Below are 25777 nucleotides of genomic sequence, written 5' to 3'. Positions count from 1 at the left end.
CAGTCAAATGAGTGGAATATTGTGAGAAGTTTTTGAGACATATTTCAGCCCTAACCCTAACCTAGCAAAACCCGAAGCTAGGGTTAGGGTTTTATTCCCATAATATGTATGCAGTTTTTGATGGCATGGCTGTGTTTTAGGGCTGAAAGGATACTTAGGAATATCATTCTTTCAATGTTTTCTAAACATTTTTTTCTGACCTATATGGCTGTATACAGTGCTTTGCCCCAAAAAGGAATGGTGTCTGAATTGCCCTACAAGCAACAGTTTTAAAGAACCTGACTTAACTTTCAAACTCTTGCCATGGGCTTTGAAATCACAGGTATATTAACAGCTAAAGCCAAAGTGTATTAGTTGTTTGCGACTTTTAGGCCACTTAAGCCTTAACGTACATTCATTTAGCACTCCGTTCAACACAAAATTTCCAATGAAAGAATGCCTTTCAAAAATTAATGTGACCATTCCTGATGTACTCTTTTGCTCTGCTTTTGGCAGTGTTGTATTGTCTTTTCAAACTCATATTTTGATTCAGAGAAGCAAATTTTCCAGTCAAATGAGTGGAATATTGTGAGAAGTTTTTGAGACATATTTCAGCCCTAACCCTAACCTAGCAAAACCCGAAGCTAGGGTTAGGGTTTTATTCCCATAATATGTAGGCAGTTTTTGATGGCATGGCTGTGTTTTAGGGCTGAAAGGATACTTAGGAATATAATTCTTTCAATGTTTTCTAAACATTTTTTTCTGACCTATATGGCTGTATACAGTGCTTTGCCCCAAAAAGGAATGGTGTCTGAATTGCCCTACAAGCAACAGTTTTAAAGAACCTGACTTAACTTTCAAACTCTTGCCATGGGCTTTGAAATCACAGGTATATTAACAGCTAAAGCCAAAATGTATTAGTTGTTTGCGACTTTTAGGCCACTTAAGTCTTAACGTACATTCATTTAGCACTCCGTTCAACACAAAATTTCCAATGAAAGAATGCCTTTCAAAAATTAATGTGACCATTCCTGATGTACTCTCTTGCTTTTGCTTTTGACAGTGTTGTATTGTCTTTTCAGACTCATATTTTGATTCAGAGAAGCAAATTTTCCAGTCAAATGAGTGGAATATTGTGAGAAGTTTTTGAGACATATTTCAGCCCAAACCCTAACCTAGCAAAACCCGAAGCTAGGGTTAGGGTTTTATTCCCATAATATGTAGGCAGTTTTTGATGGCATGGCTGTGTTTTAGGGCTGAAAGGATACTTAGGAATATAATTCTTTCAATGTTTTCTAAACATTTTTTTCTGACCTATATGGCTGTATACAGTGCTTTGCCCCAAAAAGGAATGGTGTCTGAATTGCCCTACAAGCAACAGTTTTAAAGAACCTGACTTAACTTTCAAACTCTTGCCATGGGCTTTGAAATCACAGGTATATTAACAGCTAAAGCCAAAATGTATTAGTTGTTTTCGACTTTTAGGCCACTTAAGCCTTAACGTACATTCATTTAGCACTCCGTTCAACACAAAATTTCCAATGAAAGAATGCCTTTCAAAAATGAATGTGACCATTCCTGATGTACTCTTTTGCTTTTGCTTTTGGCAGTGTTGTATTGTCTTTTCAGACTCATATTTTGATTCAGAGAAGCAAATTTTCCAGTCAAATGAGTGGAATATTGTGAGAAGTTTTTGAGACATATTTCAGCCCTAACCCTAACCTAGCAAATCCCGAAGCTAGGGTTAGGGTTTTATTCCCATAATATGTAGGCAGTTTTTGATGGCATGGCTGTGTTTTAGGGCTGAAAGGATACTTAGGAATATAATTCTTTCAATGTTTTCTAAACATATTTTTCTGACCTATATGGCTGTATACAGTGCTTTGCCCCAAAAAGGAATGGTGTCTGAATTGCCCTACAAGCAACAGTTTTAAAGAACCTGACTTAACTTTCAAACTCTTGCCATGGGCTTTGAAATCACAGGTATATTAACAGCTAAAGCCAAAATGTATTAGTTGTTTGCGACTTTTAGGCCACTTAAGTCTTAACGTACATTCATTTAGCACTCCGTTCAACACAAAATTTCCAATGAAAGAATGCCTTTCAAAAATGAATGTGACCATTCCTGATGTACTCTTTTGCTTTTGCTTTTGGCAGTGTTGTATTGTCTTTTCAGACTCATATTTTGATTCAGAGAAGCAAATTTTCCAGTCAAATGAGTGGAATATTGTGAGAAGTTTTTGAGACATATTTCAGCCCTAACCCTAACCTAGCAAAACCCGAAGCTAGGGTTAGGGTTTTATTCCCATAATATGTATGCAGTTTTTGATGGCATGGCTGTGTTTTAGGGCTGAAAGGATACTTAGGAATATCATTCTTTCAATGTTTTCTAAACATTTTTTTCTGACCTATATGGCTGTATACAGTGCTTTGCCCCAAAAAGGAATGGTGTCTGAATTGCCCTACAAGCAACAGTTTTAAAGAACCTGACTTAACTTTCAAACTCTTGCCATGGGCTTTGAAATCACAGGTATATTAACAGCTAAAGCCAAAGTGTATTAGTTGTTTGCGACTTTTAGGCCACTTAAGCCTTAACGTACATTCATTTAGCACTCCGTTCAACACAAAATTTCCAATGAAAGAATGCCTTTCAAAAATTAATGTGACCATTCCTGATGTACTCTTTTGCTCTGCTTTTGGCAGTGTTGTATTGTCTTTTCAAACTCATATTTTGATTCAGAGAAGCAAATTTTCCAGTCAAATGAGTGGAATATTGTGAGAAGTTTTTGAGACATATTTCAGCCCTAACCCTAACCTAGCAAAACCCGAAGCTAGGGTTAGGGTTTTATTCCCATAATATGTAGGCAGTTTTTGATGGCATGGCTGTGTTTTAGGGCTGAAAGGATACTTAGGAATATAATTCTTTCAATGTTTTCTAAACATTTTTTTCTGACCTATATGGCTGTATACAGTGCTTTGCCCCAAAAAGGAATGGTGTCTGAATTGCCCTACAAGCAACAGTTTTAAAGAACCTGACTTAACTTTCAAACTCTTGCCATGGGCTTTGAAATCACAGGTATATTAACAGCTAAAGCCAAAATGTATTAGTTGTTTGCGACTTTTAGGCCACTTAAGTCTTAACGTACATTCATTTAGCACTCCGTTCAACACAAAATTTCCAATGAAAGAATGCCTTTCAAAAATTAATGTGACCATTCCTGATGTACTCTCTTGCTTTTGCTTTTGACAGTGTTGTATTGTCTTTTCAGACTCATATTTTGATTCAGAGAAGCAAATTTTCCAGTCAAATGAGTGGAATATTGTGAGAAGTTTTTGAGACATATTTCAGCCCAAACCCTAACCTAGCAAAACCCGAAGCTAGGGTTAGGGTTTTATTCCCATAATATGTAGGCAGTTTTTGATGGCATGGCTGTGTTTTAGGGCTGAAAGGATACTTAGGAATATAATTCTTTCAATGTTTTCTAAACATTTTTTTCTGACCTATATGGCTGTATACAGTGCTTTGCCCCAAAAAGGAATGGTGTCTGAATTGCCCTACAAGCAACAGTTTTAAAGAACCTGACTTAACTTTCAAACTCTTGCCATGGGCTTTGAAATCACAGGTATATTAACAGCTAAAGCCAAAATGTATTAGTTGTTTGCGACTTTTAGGCCACTTAAGCCTTAACGTACATTCATTTAGCACTCCGTTCAACACAAAATTTCCAATGAAAGAATGCCTTTCAAAAATGAATGTGACCATTCCTGATATACTCTTTTGCTTTTGCTTTTGGCAGTGTTGTATTGTCTTTTCAGACTCATATTTTGATTCAGAGAAGCAAATTTTCCAGTCAAATGAGTGGAATATTGTGAGAAGTTTTTAAGACATATTTCAGCCCTAACCCTAACCTAGCAAAACCCGAAGCTAGGGTTAGGGTTTTATTCCCATAATATGTATGCAGTTTTTGATGGCATGGCTGTGTTTTAGGGCTGAAAGGATACTTAGGAATATAATTCTTTCAATGTTTTCTAAACATTTTTTTCTGTCCTATATGGCTGTATACAGTGCTTTGCCCCAAAAAGGAATGGTGTCTGAATTGCCCTACAAGCAACAGTTTTAAAGAACCTGACTTAACTTTCAAACTCTTGCCATGGGCTTTGAAATCACAGGTATATTAACAGCTAAAGCCAAAATGTATTAGTTGTTTGCGACTTTTAGGCCACTTAAGCCTTAACGTACATTCATTTAGCACTCCGTTCAACACAAAATTTCCAATGAAAGAATGCCTTTCAAAAATGAATGTGACCATTCCTGATGTACTCTTTTGCTTTTGCTTTTGGCAGTGTTGTATTGTCTTTTCAGACTCATATTTTGATTCAGAGAAGCAAATTTTCCAGTCAAATGAGTGGAATATTGTGAGAAGTTTTTGAGACATATTTCAGCCCTAACCTAGCAAATCCCGAAGCTAGGGTTAGGGTTTTATTCCCATAATATGTAGGCAGTTTTTGATGGCATGGCTGTGTTTTAGGGCTGAAAGGATACTTAGGAATATAATTCTTTCAATGTTTTCTAAACATTTTTTTCTGACCTATATGGCTGTATACAGTGCTTTGCCCCAAAAAGGAATGGTGTCTGAATTGCCCTACAAGCAACAGTTCGAAAGAACCTGATTTAGTTTTCAAACTCTTCCCATGGGCTTTGAAATCACAGGTATATTAACAGCTAAAGCCAAAATGTATTAGTTGTTTGGGACTTTTAGGCCACTTAAGCCTTAACGTACATTTAATTAGCACTCCGTTCAACACAAAATTTCAAATGAAAGAATGCCTTTCAAAAATTAATGTGACCATTCCTGATGTACTCTCTTGCTTTTGCTTTTGGCAGTGTTGTATTGTCTTTTCAGACTCATATTTTGATTCAGAGAAGCAAATTTTCCAGTCAAATGAGTGGAATATTGTGAGAAGTTTTTGAGACATATTTCAGCCCTAACCCTAAACTAGCAAAACCAGAAGCTAGGGTTAGGGTTTTATTCCCATAATATGTATGCAGTTTTTGATGGCATGGCTGTGTTTTAGGGCTGAAAGGATACTTAGGAATATCATTCTTTCAATGTTTTCTAAACATTTTTTTCTGACCTATATGGCTGTATACAGTGCTTTGCCCCAAAAAGGAATGGTGTCTGAATTGCCCTACAAGCAACAGTTTTAAAGAACCTGACTTAACTTTCAAACTCTTGCCATGGGCTTTGAAATCACAGGTATATTGACAGCTAAAGCCAAAATGTATTAGTTGTTTGCGACTTTTAGGCCACTTAAGCCTTAACGTACATTCATTTAGCACTCCGTTCAACACAAAATTTCCAATGAAAGAATGCCTTTCAAAAATTAATGTGACCATTCCTGATGTACTCTTTTGCTTTTGGCAGTGTTGTATTGTCTTTTCAGACTCATATTTTGATTCAGAGAAGCAAATTTTCCAGTCAAATGAGTGGAATATTGTGAGAAGTTTTTGAGACATATTTCAGCACTAACCCTAACCTAGCAAATCCCGAAGCTAGGGTTAGGGTTTTATTCCCATAATATGTAGGCAGTTTTTGATGGCATGGCTGTGTTTTAGGGCTGAAAGGATACTTAGGAATATAATTCTTTCAATGTTTTCTAAACATTTTTTTCTGACCTATATGGCTGTATAAAGTGCTTTGCCCCAAAAAGGAATGGTGTCTGAATTGCCCTACAAGCAACAGTTCGAAAGAACCTGATTTAGTTTTCAAACTCTTCCCATGGGCTTTGAAATCACAGGTATATTAACAGCTAAAGCCAAAATGTATTAGTTGTTTGGACTTTTAGGCCACTTAAGCCTTAACGTACATTTAATTAGCACTCCGTTCAACACAAAATTTCCAATGAAAGAATGCCTTTCAAAAATTAATGTGACCATTCCTGATGTACTCTCTTGCTTTTGCTTTTGGCAGTGTTGTATTGTCTTTTCAGACTCATATTTTGATTCAGAGAAGCTAATTTTCCGGTCAAATGAGTGGAATATTGTGAGAAGTTTTTGAGACATATTTCAGCCCTAACCCTAACCTAGCAAAACCCGAAGCTAGGGTTAGGGTTTTATTCCCATAATATGTAGGCAGTTTTTGATGGCATGGCTGTGTTTTAGGGCTGAAAGGATACTTAGGAATATAATTCTTTCAATGTTTTCTAAACATTTTTTTCTGACCTATATGGCTGTATACAGTGCTTTGCCCCAAAAAGGAATGGTGTCTGAATTGCCCTACAAGCAACAGTTTTAAAGAACCTGACTTAACTTTCAAACTCTTGCCATGGGCTTTGAAATCACAGGTATATTAACAGCTAAAGCCAAAATGTATTAGTTGTTTGCGACTTTTAGGCCACTTAAGCCTTAACGTACATTCATTTAGCACTCCGTTCAACACAAAATTTCCAATGAAAGAATGCCTTTCAAAAATGAATGTGACCATTCCTGATGTACTCTTTTGCTTTTGCTTTTGGCAGTGTTGTATTGTCTTTTCAGACTCATATTTTGATTCAGAGAAGCAAATTTTCCAGTCAAATGAGTGGAATATTGTGAGAAGTTTTTGAGACATATTTCAGCCCTAACCCTAACCTAGCAAATCCCGAAGCTAGGGTTAGGGTTTTATTCCCATAATATGTAGGCAGTTTTTGATGGCATGGCTGTGTTTTAGGGCTGAAAGGATACTTAGGAATATAATTCTTTCAATGTTTTCTAAACATATTTTTCTGACCTATATGGCTGTATACAGTGCTTTGCCCCAAAAAGGAATGGTGTCTGAATTGCCCTACAAGCAACAGTTTTAAAGAACCTGACTTAACTTTCAAACTCTTGCCATGGGCTTTGAAATCACAGGTATATTAACAGCTAAAGCCAAAATGTATTAGTTGTTTGCGACTTTTAGGCCACTTAAGTCTTAACGTACATTCATTTAGCACTCCGTTCAACACAAAATTTCCAATGAAAGAATGCCTTTCAAAAATGAATGTGACCATTCCTGATGTACTCTTTTGCTTTTGCTTTTGGCAGTGTTGTATTGTCTTTTCAGACTCATATTTTGATTCAGAGAAGCAAATTTTCCAGTCAAATGAGTGGAATATTGTGAGAAGTTTTTGAGACATATTTCAGCCCTAACCCTAACCTAGCAAAACCCGAAGCTAGGGTTAGGGTTTTATTCCCATAATATGTATGCAGTTTTTGATGGCATGGCTGTGTTTTAGGGCTGAAAGGATACTTAGGAATATCATTCTTTCAATGTTTTCTAAACATTTTTTTCTGACCTATATGGCTGTATACAGTGCTTTGCCCCAAAAAGGAATGGTGTCTGAATTGCCCTACAAGCAACAGTTTTAAAGAACCTGACTTAACTTTCAAACTCTTGCCATGGGCTTTGAAATCACAGGTATATTAACAGCTAAAGCCAAAGTGTATTAGTTGTTTGCGACTTTTAGGCCACTTAAGCCTTAACGTACATTCATTTAGCACTCCGTTCAACACAAAATTTCCAATGAAAGAATGCCTTTCAAAAATTAATGTGACCATTCCTGATGTACTCTTTTGCTCTGCTTTTGGCAGTGTTGTATTGTCTTTTCAAACTCATATTTTGATTCAGAGAAGCAAATTTTCCAGTCAAATGAGTGGAATATTGTGAGAAGTTTTTGAGACATATTTCAGCCCTAACCCTAACCTAGCAAAACCCGAAGCTAGGGTTAGGGTTTTATTCCCATAATATGTAGGCAGTTTTTGATGGCATGGCTGTGTTTTAGGGCTGAAAGGATACTTAGGAATATAATTCTTTCAATGTTTTCTAAACATTTTTTTCTGACCTATATGGCTGTATACAGTGCTTTGCCCCAAAAAGGAATGGTGTCTGAATTGCCCTACAAGCAACAGTTTTAAAGAACCTGACTTAACTTTCAAACTCTTGCCATGGGCTTTGAAATCACAGGTATATTAACAGCTAAAGCCAAAATGTATTAGTTGTTTGCGACTTTTAGGCCACTTAAGTCTTAACGTACATTCATTTAGCACTCCGTTCAACACAAAATTTCCAATGAAAGAATGCCTTTCAAAAATTAATGTGACCATTCCTGATGTACTCTCTTGCTTTTGCTTTTGACAGTGTTGTATTGTCTTTTCAGACTCATATTTTGATTCAGAGAAGCAAATTTTCCAGTCAAATGAGTGGAATATTGTGAGAAGTTTTTGAGACATATTTCAGCCCAAACCCTAACCTAGCAAAACCCGAAGCTAGGGTTAGGGTTTTATTCCCATAATATGTAGGCAGTTTTTGATGGCATGGCTGTGTTTTAGGGCTGAAAGGATACTTAGGAATATAATTCTTTCAATGTTTTCTAAACATTTTTTTCTGACCTATATGGCTGTATACAGTGCTTTGCCCCAAAAAGGAATGGTGTCTGAATTGCCCTACAAGCAACAGTTTTAAAGAACCTGACTTAACTTTCAAACTCTTGCCATGGGCTTTGAAATCACAGGTATATTAACAGCTAAAGCCAAAATGTATTAGTTGTTTGCGACTTTTAGGCCACTTAAGCCTTAACGTACATTCATTTAGCACTCCGTTCAACACAAAATTTCCAATGAAAGAATGCCTTTCAAAAATGAATGTGACCATTCCTGATATACTCTTTTGCTTTTGCTTTTGGCAGTGTTGTATTGTCTTTTCAGACTCATATTTTGATTCAGAGAAGCAAATTTTCCAGTCAAATGAGTGGAATATTGTGAGAAGTTTTTAAGACATATTTCAGCCCTAACCCTAACCTAGCAAAACCCGAAGCTAGGGTTAGGGTTTTATTCCCATAATATGTATGCAGTTTTTGATGGCATGGCTGTGTTTTAGGGCTGAAAGGATACTTAGGAATATAATTCTTTCAATGTTTTCTAAACATTTTTTTCTGTCCTATATGGCTGTATACAGTGCTTTGCCCCAAAAAGGAATGGTGTCTGAATTGCCCTACAAGCAACAGTTTTAAAGAACCTGACTTAACTTTCAAACTCTTGCCATGGGCTTTGAAATCACAGGTATATTAACAGCTAAAGCCAAAATGTATTAGTTGTTTGCGACTTTTAGGCCACTTAAGCCTTAACGTACATTCATTTAGCACTCCGTTCAACACAAAATTTCCAATGAAAGAATGCCTTTCAAAAATGAATGTGACCATTCCTGATGTACTCTTTTGCTTTTGCTTTTGGCAGTGTTGTATTGTCTTTTCAGACTCATATTTTGATTCAGAGAAGCAAATTTTCCAGTCAAATGAGTGGAATATTGTGAGAAGTTTTTGAGACATATTTCAGCCCTAACCTAGCAAATCCCGAAGCTAGGGTTAGGGTTTTATTCCCATAATATGTAGGCAGTTTTTGATGGCATGGCTGTGTTTTAGGGCTGAAAGGATACTTAGGAATATAATTCTTTCAATGTTTTCTAAACATTTTTTTCTGACCTATATGGCTGTATACAGTGCTTTGCCCCAAAAAGGAATGGTGTCTGAATTGCCCTACAAGCAACAGTTCGAAAGAACCTGATTTAGTTTTCAAACTCTTCCCATGGGCTTTGAAATCACAGGTATATTAACAGCTAAAGCCAAAATGTATTAGTTGTTTGGGACTTTTAGGCCACTTAAGCCTTAACGTACATTTAATTAGCACTCCGTTCAACACAAAATTTCAAATGAAAGAATGCCTTTCAAAAATTAATGTGACCATTCCTGATGTACTCTCTTGCTTTTGCTTTTGGCAGTGTTGTATTGTCTTTTCAGACTCATATTTTGATTCAGAGAAGCAAATTTTCCAGTCAAATGAGTGGAATATTGTGAGAAGTTTTTGAGACATATTTCAGCCCTAACCCTAAACTAGCAAAACCAGAAGCTAGGGTTAGGGTTTTATTCCCATAATATGTATGCAGTTTTTGATGGCATGGCTGTGTTTTAGGGCTGAAAGGATACTTAGGAATATCATTCTTTCAATGTTTTCTAAACATTTTTTTCTGACCTATATGGCTGTATACAGTGCTTTGCCCCAAAAAGGAATGGTGTCTGAATTGCCCTACAAGCAACAGTTTTAAAGAACCTGACTTAACTTTCAAACTCTTGCCATGGGCTTTGAAATCACAGGTATATTGACAGCTAAAGCCAAAATGTATTAGTTGTTTGCGACTTTTAGGCCACTTAAGCCTTAACGTACATTCATTTAGCACTCCGTTCAACACAAAATTTCCAATGAAAGAATGCCTTTCAAAAATGAATGTGACCATTCCTGATGTACTCTTTTGCTGTTGGCAGTGTTGTATTGTCTTTTCAGATTCATATTTTGATTCAGAGAAGCAAATTTTCCAGTCAAATGAGTGGAATATTGTGAGAAGTTTTTGAGACATATTTCAGCCCTAACCCTAACCTAGCAAAACCCGAAGCTAGGGTTAGGGTTTTATTCCCATAATATGTATGCAGTTTTTGATGGCATGGCTGTGTTTTAGGGCTGAAAGGATACTTAGGAATATAATTCTTTCAATGTTTTCTAAACATTTTTTTCTGACCTATATGGCTGTATACAGTGCTTTGCCCCAAAAAGGAATGGTGTCTGAATTGCCCTACAAGCAACAGTTTTAAAGAACCTGACTTAACTTTCAAACTCTTGCCATGGGTTTTGAAATCACAGGTATATTAACAGCTAAAGCCAAAATGTATTAGTTGTTTGTGACTTTTAGGCCACTTAAGTCTTAACGTACATTCATTTAGCACTCCGTTCAACACAAAATTTCCAATGAAAGAATGCCTTTCAAAAATGAATGTGACCATTCCTGATGTACTCTTTTGCTTTTGCTTTTGGCAGTGTTGTATTGTCTTTTCAGACTCATATTTTGATTCAGAGAAGCAAATTTTCCAGTCAAATGAGTGGAATATTGTGAGAAGTTTTTAAGACATATTTCAGCCCTAACCCTAACCTAGCAAAACCCGAAGCTAGGGTTAGGGTTTTATTCCCATAATATGTAGGCAGTTTTTGATGGCATGGCTGTGTTTTAGGGCTGAAAGGATACTTAGGAATATCATTCTTTCAATGTTTTCTAAACATTTTTTTCTGACCTATATGGCTGTATACAGTGCTTTGCCCCAAAAAGGAATGGTGTCTGAATTGCCCTACAAGCAACAGTTTTAAAGAACCTGACTTAACTTTCAAACTCTTGCCATGGGCTTTGAAATCACAGGTATATTAACAGCTAAAGCCAAAATGTATTAGTTGTTTGCGACTTTTAGGCCACTTAAGTCTTAACGTACATTCATTTAGCACTCCGTTCAACACAAAATTTCCAATGAAAGAATGCCTTTCAAAAATTAATGTGACCATTCCTGATGTACTCTTTTGCTTTTGGCAGTGTTGTATTGTCTTTTCAGACTCATATTTTGATTCAGAGAAGCAAATTTTCCAGTCAAATGAGTGGAATATTGTGAGAAGTTTTTGAGACATATTTCAGCCCTAACCCTAACCTAGCAAATCCCGAAGCTAGGGTTAGGGTTTTATTCCCATAATATGTAGGCAGTTTTTGATGGCATGGCTGTGTTTTAGGGCTGAAAGGATACTTAGGAATATAATTCTTTCAATGTTTTCTAAACATTTTTTTCTGACCTATATGGCTGTATAAAGTGCTTTGCCCCAAAAAGGAATGGTGTCTGAATTGCCCTACAAGCAACAGTTCGAAAGAACCTGATTTAGTTTTCAAACTCTTCCCATGGGCTTTGAAATCACAGGTATATTAACAGCTAAAGCCAAAATGTATTAGTTGTTTGGACTTTTAGGCCACTTAAGCCTTAACGTACATTTAATTAGCACTCCGTTCAACACAAAATTTCCAATGAAAGAATGCCTTTCAAAAATTAATGTGACCATTCCTGATGTACTCTCTTGCTTTTGCTTTTGGCAGTGTTGTATTGTCTTTTCAGACTCATATTTTGATTCAGAGAAGCTAATTTTCCGGTCAAATGAGTGGAATATTGTGAGAAGTTTTTGAGACATATTTCAGCCCTAACCCTAACCTAGCAAATCCCGAAGCTAGGGTTAGGGTTTTATTCCCATAATATGTAGGCAGTTTTTTATGGCATGGCTGTGTTTTAGGGCTGAGAGGATACTTAGGAATATAATTCTTTCAATGTTTTCTAAACATTTTTTTCTGACCTATATGGCTGTATAAAGTGCTTTGCCCCAAAAAGGAATGGTGTCTGAATTGCCCTACAAGCAACAGTTCGAAAGAACCTGATTTAGTTTTCAAACTCTTCCCATGGGGTTTGAAATAACAGGTATATTAACAGCTAAAGCCAAAATGTATTAGTTGTTTGGGACTTTTAGGCCACTTAAGCCTTAACGTACATTTAATTAGCACTCCGTTCAACACAAAATTTCCAATGAAAGAATGCCTTTCAAAAATTAATGTGACCATTCCTGATGTACTCTCTTGCTTTTGCTTTTGGCAGTGTTGTATTGTCTTTTCAGACTCATATTTTGATTCAGAGAAGCTAATTTTCCGGTCAAATGAGTGGAATATTGTGAGAAGTTTTTGAGACATATTTCAGCCCTAACCCTAACCTAGCAAAACCCGAAGCTAGGGTTAGGGTTTTATTCCCATAATATGTATGCAGTTTTTGATGGCATGGCTGTGTTTTAGGGCTGAAAGGATACTTAGGAATATAATTCTTTCAATGTTTTCTAAACATTTTTTTCTGACCTATATGGCTGTATACAGTGCTTTGCCCCAAAAAGGAATGGTGTCTGAATTGCCCTACAAGCAACAGTTTTAAAGAACCTGACTTAACTTTCAAACTCTTGCCATGGGCTTTGAAATCACAGGTATATTGACAGCTAAAGCCAAAATGTATTAGTTGTTTGCGACTTTTAGGCCACTTAAGTCTTAACGTTCATTCATTTAGCACTCCGTTCAACACAAAATTTCCAATGAAAGGATGCCTTTCAAGAATTAATGTGACCATTCCTGATGTACTCTTTTGCTTTTGCTTTTGGCAGTGTTGTATTGTCTTTTCAGACTCATATTTTGATTCAGAGAAGGAAATTTTCCAGTCAAATGAGTGGAATATTGTGAGAAGTTTTTGAGACATATTTCAGCCCTAACCCTAACCTAGCTAAACCCGAAGCTAGGGTTAGGGTTTTATTCCCATAATATGTAGGCAGTTTTTGATGGCATGGCTGTGTTTTAGGGCTGAAAGGATACTTAGGAATATAATTCTTTCAATGTTTTCTAAACATTTTTTTCTGACCTATATGGCTGTATACAGAGCTTTGCCCCAAAAAGCAATGGTGTCTGAATTGCCCTACAAGCAACAGTTTTAAAGAACCTGACTTAACTTTCAAACTCTTGCCATGGGCTTTGAAATCACAGGTATATTAACAGCTAAAGCCAAAATGTATTTGTTGTTTGGGACTTTTAGGCCACTTAAGCCTTAACGTACATTCATTTAGCACTCCGTTCAACACAAAATTTCCAATGAAAGAATGCCTTTCAAAAATGAATGTGATCATTCCTGATGTACTCTTTTGCTTTTGCTTTTGGCAGTGTTGTATTGTCTTTTCAGACTCATATTTTGATTCAGAGAAGCAAATTTTCCAGTCAAATGAGTGGAATATTGTGAGAAGTTTTTGAGACATATTTCAGCCCTAACCCTAACCTAGCAAATCCCGAAGCTAGGGTTAGGGTTTTATTCCCATAATATGTAGGCAGTTTTTGATGGCATGGCTGTGTTTTAGGGCTGAAAGGATACTTAGGAATATAATTCTTTCAATGTTTTCTAAACATATTTTTCTGACCTATATGGCTGTATACAGTGCTTTGCCCCAAAAAGGAATGGTGTCTGAATTGCCCTACAAGCAACAGTTTTAAAGAACCTGACTTAACTTTCAAACTCTTGCCATGGGCTTTGAAATCACAGGTATATTAACAGCTAAAGCCAAAATGTATTAGTTGTTTGCGACTTTTAGGCCACTTAAGTCTTAACGTACATTCATTTAGCACTCCGTTCAACACAAAATTTCCAATGAAAGAATGCCTTTCAAAAATGAATGTGACCATTCCTGATGTACTCTTTTGCTTTTGCTTTTGGCAGTGTTGTATTGTCTTTTCAGACTCATATTTTGATTCAGAGAAGCAAATTTTCCAGTCAAATGAGTGGAATATTGTGAGAAGTTTTTGAGACATATTTCAGCCCTAACCCTAACCTAGCAAAACCCGAAGCTAGGGTTAGGGTTTTATTCCCATAATATGTATGCAGTTTTTGATGGCATGGCTGTGTTTTAGGGCTGAAAGGATACTTAGGAATATCATTCTTTCAATGTTTTCTAAACATTTTTTTCTGACCTATATGGCTGTATACAGTGCTTTGCCCCAAAAAGGAATGGTGTCTGAATTGCCCTACAAGCAACAGTTTTAAAGAACCTGACTTAACTTTCAAACTCTTGCCATGGGCTTTGAAATCACAGGTATATTAACAGCTAAAGCCAAAGTGTATTAGTTGTTTGCGACTTTTAGGCCACTTAAGCCTTAACGTACATTCATTTAGCACTCCGTTCAACACAAAATTTCCAATGAAAGAATGCCTTTCAAAAATTAATGTGACCATTCCTGATGTACTCTTTTGCTCTGCTTTTGGCAGTGTTGTATTGTCTTTTCAAACTCATATTTTGATTCAGAGAAGCAAATTTTCCAGTCAAATGAGTGGAATATTGTGAGAAGTTTTTGAGACATATTTCAGCCCTAACCCTAACCTAGCAAAACCCGAAGCTAGGGTTAGGGTTTTATTCCCATAATATGTAGGCAGTTTTTGATGGCATGGCTGTGTTTTAGGGCTGAAAGGATACTTAGGAATATAATTCTTTCAATGTTTTCTAAACATTTTTTTCTGACCTATATGGCTGTATACAGTGCTTTGCCCCAAAAAGGAATGGTGTCTGAATTGCCCTACAAGCAACAGTTTTAAAGAACCTGACTTAACTTTCAAACTCTTGCCATGGGCTTTGAAATCACAGGTATATTAACAGCTAAAGCCAAAATGTATTAGTTGTTTGCGACTTTTAGGCCACTTAAGTCTTAACGTACATTCATTTAGCACTCCGTTCAACACAAAATTTCCAATGAAAGAATGCCTTTCAAAAATTAATGTGACCATTCCTGATGTACTCTCTTGCTTTTGCTTTTGACAGTGTTGTATTGTCTTTTCAGACTCATATTTTGATTCAGAGAAGCAAATTTTCCAGTCAAATGAGTGGAATATTGTGAGAAGTTTTTGAGACATATTTCAGCCCAAACCCTAACCTAGCAAAACCCGAAGCTAGGGTTAGGGTTTTATTCCCATAATATGTAGGCAGTTTTTGATGGCATGGCTGTGTTTTAGGGCTGAAAGGATACTTAGGAATATAATTCTTTCAATGTTTTCTAAACATTTTTTTCTGACCTATATGGCTGTATACAGTGCTTTGCCCCAAAAAGGAATGGTGTCTGAATTGCCCTACAAGCAACAGTTTTAAAGAACCTGACTTAACTTTCAAACTCTTGCCATGGGCTTTGAAATCACAGGTATATTAACAGCTAAAGCCAAAATGTATTAGTTGTTTTCGACTTTTAGGCCACTTAAGCCTTAACGTACATTCATTTAGCACTCCGTTCAACACAAAATTTCCAATGAAAGAATGCCTTTCAAAAATGAATGTGACCATTCCTGATGTACTCTTTTGCTTTTGCTTTTGGCAGTGTTGTATTGTCTTTTCAGACTCATATTTTGATTCAGAGAAGCAAATTTTCCAGTCAAATGAGTGGAATATTGTGAGAAGTTTTTGAGACATATTTCAGCCCTAACCCTAACCTAGCAAATCCCGAAGCTAGGGTTAGGGTTTTATTCCCATAATATGTAGGCAGTTTTTGATGGCATGGCTGTGTTTTAGGGCTGAAAGGATACTTAGGAATATAATTCTTTCAATGTTTTCTAAACATATTTTTCTGACCTATATGGCTGTATACAGTGCTTTGCCCCAAAAAGGAATGGTGTCTGAATTGCCCTACAAGCAACAGTTTTAAAGAACCTGACTTAACTTTCAAACTCTTGCCATGGGCTTTGAAATCACAGGTATATTAACAGCTAAAGCCAAAATGTATTAGTTGTTTGCGACTTTTAGGCCACTTAAGTCTTAACGTACATTCATTTAGCACTCCGTTCAACACAAAATTTCCAATGAAAGAATGCCTTTCAAAAATGAATGTGACCATTCCTGATGTACTCTTTTGCTTTTGCTTTTGGCAGTGTTGTATTGTCTTTTCAGACTCATATTTTGATTCAGAGAAGCAAATTTTCCAGTCAAATGAGTGGAATATTGTGAGAAGTTTTTGAGACATATTTCAGCCCTAACCCTAACCTAGCAAAACCCGAAGCTAGGGTTAGGGTTTTATTCCCATAATATGTATGCAGTTTTTGATGGCATGGCTGTGTTTTAGGGCTGAAAGGATACTTAGGAATATCATTCTTTCAATGTTTTCTAAACATTTTTTTCTGACCTATATGGCTGTATACAGTGCTTTGCCCCAAAAAGGAATGGTGTCTGAATTGCCCTACAAGCAACAGTTTTAAAGAACCTGACTTAACTTTCAAACTCTTGCCATGGGCTTTGAAATCACAGGTATATTAACAGCTAAAGCCAAAGTGTATTAGTTGTTTGCGACTTTTAGGCCACTTAAGCCTTAACGTACATTCATTTAGCACTCCGTTCAACACAAAATTTCCAATGAAAGAATGCCTTTCAAAAATTAATGTGACCATTCCTGATGTACTCTTTTGCTCTGCTTTTGGCAGTGTTGTATTGTCTTTTCAAACTCATATTTTGATTCAGAGAAGCAAATTTTCCAGTCAAATGAGTGGAATATTGTGAGAAGTTTTTGAGACATATTTCAGCCCTAACCCTAACCTAGCAAAACCCGAAGCTAGGGTTAGGGTTTTATTCCCATAATATGTAGGCAGTTTTTGATGGCATGGCTGTGTTTTAGGGCTGAAAGGATACTTAGGAATATAATTCTTTCAATGTTTTCTAAACATTTTTTTCTGACCTATATGGCTGTATACAGTGCTTTGCCCCAAAAAGGAATGGTGTCTGAATTGCCCTACAAGCAACAGTTTTAAAGAACCTGACTTAACTTTCAAACTCTTGCCATGGGCTTTGAAATCACAGGTATATTAACAGCTAAAGCCAAAATGTATTAGTTGTTTGCGACTTTTAGGCCACTTAAGTCTTAACGTACATTCATTTAGCACTCCGTTCAACACAAAATTTCCAATGAAAGAATGCCTTTCAAAAATTAATGTGACCATTCCTGATGTACTCTCTTGCTTTTGCTTTTGACAGTGTTGTATTGTCTTTTCAGACTCATATTTTGATTCAGAGAAGCAAATTTTCCAGTCAAATGAGTGGAATATTGTGAGAAGTTTTTGAGACATATTTCAGCCCAAACCCTAACCTAGCAAAACCCGAAGCTAGGGTTAGGGTTTTATTCCCATAATATGTAGGCAGTTTTTGATGGCATGGCTGTGTTTTAGGGCTGAAAGGATACTTAGGAATATAATTCTTTCAATGTTTTCTAAACATTTTTTTCTGACCTATATGGCTGTATACAGTGCTTTGCCCCAAAAAGGAATGGTGTCTGAATTGCCCTACAAGCAACAGTTTTAAAGAACCTGACTTAACTTTCAAACTCTTGCCATGGGCTTTGAAATCACAGGTATATTAACAGCTAAAGCCAAAATGTATTAGTTGTTTGCGACTTTTAGGCCACTTAAGCCTTAACGTACATTCATTTAGCACTCCGTTCAACACAAAATTTCCAATGAAAGAATGCCTTTCAAAAATGAATGTGACCATTCCTGATATACTCTTTTGCTTTTGCTTTTGGCAGTGTTGTATTGTCTTTTCAGACTCATATTTTGATTCAGAGAAGCAAATTTTCCAGTCAAATGAGTGGAATATTGTGAGAAGTTTTTAAGACATATTTCAGCCCTAACCCTAACCTAGCAAAACCCGAAGCTAGGGTTAGGGTTTTATTCCCATAATATGTATGCAGTTTTTGATGGCATGGCTGTGTTTTAGGGCTGAAAGGATACTTAGGAATATAATTCTTTCAATGTTTTCTAAACATTTTTTTCTGTCCTATATGGCTGTATACAGTGCTTTGCCCCAAAAAGGAATGGTGTCTGAATTGCCCTACAAGCAACAGTTTTAAAGAACCTGACTTAACTTTCAAACTCTTGCCATGGGCTTTGAAATCACAGGTATATTAACAGCTAAAGCCAAAATGTATTAGTTGTTTGCGACTTTTAGGCCACTTAAGCCTTAACGTACATTCATTTAGCACTCCGTTCAACACAAAATTTCCAATGAAAGAATGCCTTTCAAAAATGAATGTGACCATTCCTGATGTACTCTTTTGCTTTTGCTTTTGGCAGTGTTGTATTGTCTTTTCAGACTCATATTTTGATTCAGAGAAGCAAATTTTCCAGTCAAATGAGTGGAATATTGTGAGAAGTTTTTGAGACATATTTCAGCCCTAACCTAGCAAATCCCGAAGCTAGGGTTAGGGTTTTATTCCCATAATATGTAGGCAGTTTTTGATGGCATGGCTGTGTTTTAGGGCTGAAAGGATACTTAGGAATATAATTCTTTCAATGTTTTCTAAACATTTTTTTCTGACCTATATGGCTGTATACAGTGCTTTGCCCCAAAAAGGAATGGTGTCTGAATTGCCCTACAAGCAACAGTTCGAAAGAACCTGATTTAGTTTTCAAACTCTTCCCATGGGCTTTGAAATCACAGGTATATTAACAGCTAAAGCCAAAATGTATTAGTTGTTTGGGACTTTTAGGCCACTTAAGCCTTAACGTACATTTAATTAGCACTCCGTTCAACACAAAATTTCAAATGAAAGAATGCCTTTCAAAAATTAATGTGACCATTCCTGATGTACTCTCTTGCTTTTGCTTTTGGCAGTGTTGTATTGTCTTTTCAGACTCATATTTTGATTCAGAGAAGCAAATTTTCCAGTCAAATGAGTGGAATATTGTGAGAAGTTTTTGAGACATATTTCAGCCCTAACCCTAAACTAGCAAAACCAGAAGCTAGGGTTAGGGTTTTATTCCCATAATATGTATGCAGTTTTTGATGGCATGGCTGTGTTTTAGGGCTGAAAGGATACTTAGGAATATCATTCTTTCAATGTTTTCTAAACATTTTTTTCTGACCTATATGGCTGTATACAGTGCTTTGCCCCAAAAAGGAATGGTGTCTGAATTGCCCTACAAGCAACAGTTTTAAAGAACCTGACTTAACTTTCAAACTCTTGCCATGGGCTTTGAAATCACAGGTATATTGACAGCTAAAGCCAAAATGTATTAGTTGTTTGCGACTTTTAGGCCACTTAAGCCTTAACGTACATTCATTTAGCACTCCGTTCAACACAAAATTTCCAATGAAAGAATGCCTTTCAAAAATGAATGTGACCATTCCTGATGTACTCTTTTGCTGTTGGCAGTGTTGTATTGTCTTTTCAGATTCATATTTTGATTCAGAGAAGCAAATTTTCCAGTCAAATGAGTGGAATATTGTGAGAAGTTTTTGAGACATATTTCAGCCCTAACCCTAACCTAGCAAAACCCGAAGCTAGGGTTAGGGTTTTATTCCCATAATATGTATGCAGTTTTTGATGGCATGGCTGTGTTTTAGGGCTGAAAGGATACTTAGGAATATAATTCTTTCAATGTTTTCTAAACATTTTTTTCTGACCTATATGGCTGTATACAGTGCTTTGCCCCAAAAAGGAATGGTGTCTGAATTGCCCTACAAGCAACAGTTTTAAAGAACCTGACTTAACTTTCAAACTCTTGCCATGGGTTTTGAAATCACAGGTATATTAACAGCTAAAGCCAAAATGTATTAGTTGTTTGTGACTTTTAGGCCACTTAAGTCTTAACGTACATTCATTTAGCACTCCGTTCAACACAAAATTTCCAATGAAAGAATGCCTTTCAAAAATGAATGTGACCATTCCTGATGTACTCTTTTGCTTTTGCTTTTGGCAGTGTTGTATTGTCTTTTCAGACTCATATTTTGATTCAGAGAAGCAAATTTTCCAGTCAAATGAGTGGAATATTGTGAGAAGTTTTTAAGACATATTTCAGCCCTAACCCTAACCTAGCAAAACCCGAAGCTAGGGTTAGGGTTTTATTCCCATAATATGTAGGCAGTTTTTGATGGCATGGCTGTGTTTTAGGGCTGAAAGGATACTTAGGAATATCATTCTTTCAATGTTTTCTAAACATTTTTTTCTGACCTATATGGCTGTATACAGTGCTTTGCCCCAAAAAGGAATGGTGTCTGAATTGCCCTACAAGCAACAGTTTTAAAGAACCTGACTTAACTTTCAAACTCTTGCCATGGGCTTTGAAATCACAGGTATATTAACAGCTAAAGCCAAAATGTATTAGTTGTTTGCGACTTTTAGGCCACTTAAGTCTTAACGTACATTCATTTAGCACTCCGTTCAACACAAAATTTCCAATGAAAGAATGCCTTTCAAAAATTAATGTGACCATTCCTGATGTACTCTTTTGCTTTTGGCAGTGTTGTATTGTCTTTTCAGACTCATATTTTGATTCAGAGAAGCAAATTTTCCAGTCAAATGAGTGGAATATTGTGAGAAGTTTTTGAGACATATTTCAGCCCTAACCCTAACCTAGCAAATCCCGAAGCTAGGGTTAGGGTTTTATTCCCATAATATGTAGGCAGTTTTTGATGGCATGGCTGTGTTTTAGGGCTGAAAGGATACTTAGGAATATAATTCTTTCAATGTTTTCTAAACATTTTTTTCTGACCTATATGGCTGTATAAAGTGCTTTGCCCCAAAAAGGAATGGTGTCTGAATTGCCCTACAAGCAACAGTTCGAAAGAACTTGATTTAGTTTTCAAACTCTTCCCATGGGCTTTGAAATCACAGGTATATTAACAGCTAAAGCCAAAATGTATTAGTTGTTTGGACTTTTAGGCCACTTAAGCCTTAACGTACATTTAATTAGCACTCCGTTCAACACAAAATTTCCAATGAAAGAATGCCTTTCAAAAATTAATGTGACCATTCCTGATGTACTCTCTTGCTTTTGCTTTTGGCAGTGTTGTATTGTCTTTTCAGACTCATATTTTGATTCAGAGAAGCTAATTTTCCGGTCAAATGAGTGGAATATTGTGAGAAGTTTTTGAGACATATTTCAGCCCTAACCCTAACCTAGCAAAACCCGAAGCTAGGGTTAGGGTTTTATTCCCATAATATGTAGGCAGTTTTTGATGGCATGGCTGTGTTTTAGGGCTGAAAGGATACTTAGGAATATAATTCTTTCAATGTTTTCTAAACATTTTTTTCTGACCTATATGGCTGTATACAGTGCTTTGCCCCAAAAAGGAATGGTGTCTGAATTGCCCTACAAGCAACAGTTTTAAAGAACCTGACTTAACTTTCAAACTCTTGCCATGGGCTTTGAAATCACAGGTATATTAACAGCTAAAGCCAAAATGTATTAGTTGTTTTCGACTTTTAGGCCACTTAAGCCTTAACGTACATTCATTTAGCACTCCGTTCAACACAAAATTTCCAATGAAAGAATGCCTTTCAAAAATGAATGTGACCATTCCTGATGTACTCTTTTGCTTTTGCTTTTGGCAGTGTTGTATTGTCTTTTCAGACTCATATTTTGATTCAGAGAAGCAAATTTTCCAGTCAAATGAGTGGAATATTGTGAGAAGTTTTTGAGACATATTTCAGCCCTAACCCTAACCTAGCAAATCCCGAAGCTAGGGTTAGGGTTTTATTCCCATAATATGTAGGCAGTTTTTGATGGCATGGCTGTGTTTTAGGGCTGAAAGGATACTTAGGAATATAATTCTTTCAATGTTTTCTAAACATATTTTTCTGACCTATATGGCTGTATACAGTGCTTTGCCCCAAAAAGGAATGGTGTCTGAATTGCCCTACAAGCAACAGTTTTAAAGAACCTGACTTAACTTTCAAACTCTTGCCATGGGCTTTGAAATCACAGGTATATTAACAGCTAAAGCCAAAATGTATTAGTTGTTTGCGACTTTTAGGCCACTTAAGTCTTAACGTACATTCATTTAGCACTCCGTTCAACACAAAATTTCCAATGAAAGAATGCCTTTCAAAAATGAATGTGACCATTCCTGATATACTCTTTTGCTTTTGCTTTTGGCAGTGTTGTATTGTCTTTTCAGACTCATATTTTGATTCAGAGAAGCAAATTTTCCAGTCAAATGAGTGGAATATTGTGAGAAGTTTTTAAGACATATTTCAGCCCTAACCCTAACCTAGCAAAACCCGAAGCTAGGGTTAGGGTTTTATTCCCATAATATGTATGCAGTTTTTGATGGCATGGCTGTGTTTTAGGGCTGAAAGGATACTTAGGAATATAATTCTTTCAATGTTTTCTAAACATTTTTTTCTGTCCTATATGGCTGTATACAGTGCTTTGCCCCAAAAAGGAATGGTGTCTGAATTGCCCTACAAGCAACAGTTTTAAAGAACCTGACTTAACTTTCAAACTCTTGCCATGGGCTTTGAAATCACAGGTATATTAACAGCTAAAGCCAAAATGTATTAGTTGTTTGCGACTTTTAGGCCACTTAAGCCTTAACGTACATTCATTTAGCACTCCGTTCAACACAAAATTTCCAATGAAAGAATGCCTTTCAAAAATGAATGTGACCATTCCTGATGTACTCTTTTGCTTTTGCTTTTGGCAGTGTTGTATTGTCTTTTCAGACTCATATTTTGATTCAGAGAAGCAAATTTTCCAGTCAAATGAGTGGAATATTGTGAGAAGTTTTTGAGACATATTTCAGCCCTAACCTAGCAAATCCCGAAGCTAGGGTTAGGGTTTTATTCCCATAATATGTAGGCAGTTTTTGATGGCATGGCTGTGTTTTAGGGCTGAAAGGATACTTAGGAATATAATTCTTTCAATGTTTTCTAAACATTTTTTTCTGACCTATATGGCTGTATACAGTGCTTTGCCCCAAAAAGGAATGGTGTCTGAATTGCCCTACAAGCAACAGTTCGAAAGAACCTGATTTAGTTTTCAAACTCTTCCCATGGGCTTTGAAATCACAGGTATATTAACAGCTAAAGCCAAAATGTATTAGTTGTTTGGGACTTTTAGGCCACTTAAGCCTTAACGTACATTTAATTAGCACTCCGTTCAACACAAAATTTCAAATGAAAGAATGCCTTTCAAAAATTAATGTGACCATTCCTGATGTACTCTCTTGCTTTTGCTTTTGGCAGTGTTGTATTGTCTTTTCAGACTCATATTTTGATTCAGAGAAGCAAATTTTCCAGTCAAATGAGTGGAATATTGTGAGAAGTTTTTGAGACATATTTCAGCCCTAACCCTAAACTAGCAAAACCAGAAGCTAGGGTTAGGGTTTTATTCCCATAATATGTATGCAGTTTTTGATGGCATGGCTGTGTTTTAGGGCTGAAAGGATACTTAGGAATATCATTCTTTCAATGTTTTCTAAACATTTTTTTCTGACCTATATGGCTGTATACAGTGCTTTGCCCCAAAAAGGAATGGTGTCTGAATTGCCCTACAAGCAACAGTTTTAAAGAACCTGACTTAACTTTCAAACTCTTGCCATGGGCTTTGAAATCACAGGTATATTGACAGCTAAAGCCAAAATGTATTAGTTGTTTGCGACTTTTAGGCCACTTAAGCCTTAACGTACATTCATTTAGCACTCCGTTCAACACAAAATTTCCAATGAAAGAATGCCTTTCAAAAATGAATGTGACCATTCCTGATGTACTCTTTTGCTGTTGGCAGTGTTGTATTGTCTTTTCAGATTCATATTTTGATTCAGAGAAGCAAATTTTCCAGTCAAATGAGTGGAATATTGTGAGAAGTTTTTGAGACATATTTCAGCCCTAACCCTAACCTAGCAAAACCCGAAGCTAGGGTTAGGGTTTTATTCCCATAATATGTATGCAGTTTTTGATGGCATGGCTGTGTTTTAGGGCTGAAAGGATACTTAGGAATATAATTCTTTCAATGTTTTCTAAACATTTTTTTCTGACCTATATGGCTGTATACAGTGCTTTGCCCCAAAAAGGAATGGTGTCTGAATTGCCCTACAAGCAACAGTTTTAAAGAACCTGACTTAACTTTCAAACTCTTGCCATGGGTTTTGAAATCACAGGTATATTAACAGCTAAAGCCAAAATGTATTAGTTGTTTGTGACTTTTAGGCCACTTAAGTCTTAACGTACATTCATTTAGCACTCCGTTCAACACAAAATTTCCAATGAAAGAATGCCTTTCAAAAATGAATGTGACCATTCCTGATGTACTCTTTTGCTTTTGCTTTTGGCAGTGTTGTATTGTCTTTTCAGACTCATATTTTGATTCAGAGAAGCAAATTTTCCAGTCAAATGAGTGGAATATTGTGAGAAGTTTTTAAGACATATTTCAGCCCTAACCCTAACCTAGCAAAACCCGAAGCTAGGGTTAGGGTTTTATTCCCATAATATGTAGGCAGTTTTTGATGGCATGGCTGTGTTTTAGGGCTGAAAGGATACTTAGGAATATCATTCTTTCAATGTTTTCTAAACATTTTTTTCTGACCTATATGGCTGTATACAGTGCTTTGCCCCAAAAAGGAATGGTGTCTGAATTGCCCTACAAGCAACAGTTTTAAAGAACCTGACTTAACTTTCAAACTCTTGCCATGGGCTTTGAAATCACAGGTATATTAACAGCTAAAGCCAAAATGTATTAGTTGTTTGCGACTTTTAGGCCACTTAAGTCTTAACGTACATTCATTTAGCACTCCGTTCAACACAAAATTTCCAATGAAAGAATGCCTTTCAAAAATTAATGTGACCATTCCTGATGTACTCTTTTGCTTTTGGCAGTGTTGTATTGTCTTTTCAGACTCATATTTTGATTCAGAGAAGCAAATTTTCCAGTCAAATGAGTGGAATATTGTGAGAAGTTTTTGAGACATATTTCAGCCCTAACCCTAACCTAGCAAATCCCGAAGCTAGGGTTAGGGTTTTATTCCCATAATATGTAGGCAGTTTTTGATGGCATGGCTGTGTTTTAGGGCTGAAAGGATACTTAGGAATATAATTCTTTCAATGTTTTCTAAACATTTTTTTCTGACCTATATGGCTGTATAAAGTGCTTTGCCCCAAAAAGGAATGGTGTCTGAATTGCCCTACAAGCAACAGTTCGAAAGAACTTGATTTAGTTTTCAAACTCTTCCCATGGGCTTTGAAATCACAGGTATATTAACAGCTAAAGCCAAAATGTATTAGTTGTTTGGACTTTTAGGCCACTTAAGCCTTAACGTACATTTAATTAGCACTCCGTTCAACACAAAATTTCCAATGAAAGAATGCCTTTCAAAAATTAATGTGACCATTCCTGATGTACTCTCTTGCTTTTGCTTTTGGCAGTGTTGTATTGTCTTTTCAGACTCATATTTTGATTCAGAGAAGCTAATTTTCCGGTCAAATGAGTGGAATATTGTGAGAAGTTTTTGAGACATATTTCAGCCCTAACCCTAACCTAGCAAAACCCGAAGCTAGGGTTAGGGTTTTATTCCCATAATATGTAGGCAGTTTTTGATGGCATGGCTGTGTTTTAGGGC

This window comes from Atractosteus spatula, chromosome 14 (assembly GCF_055471065.1).
Source record: "Atractosteus spatula isolate fAtrSpa1 chromosome 14, fAtrSpa1.hap1, whole genome shotgun sequence".
Lineage (NCBI taxonomy): Eukaryota > Metazoa > Chordata > Actinopteri > Semionotiformes > Lepisosteidae > Atractosteus > Atractosteus spatula.
This window is presented reverse-complemented; position numbering follows the sequence as displayed.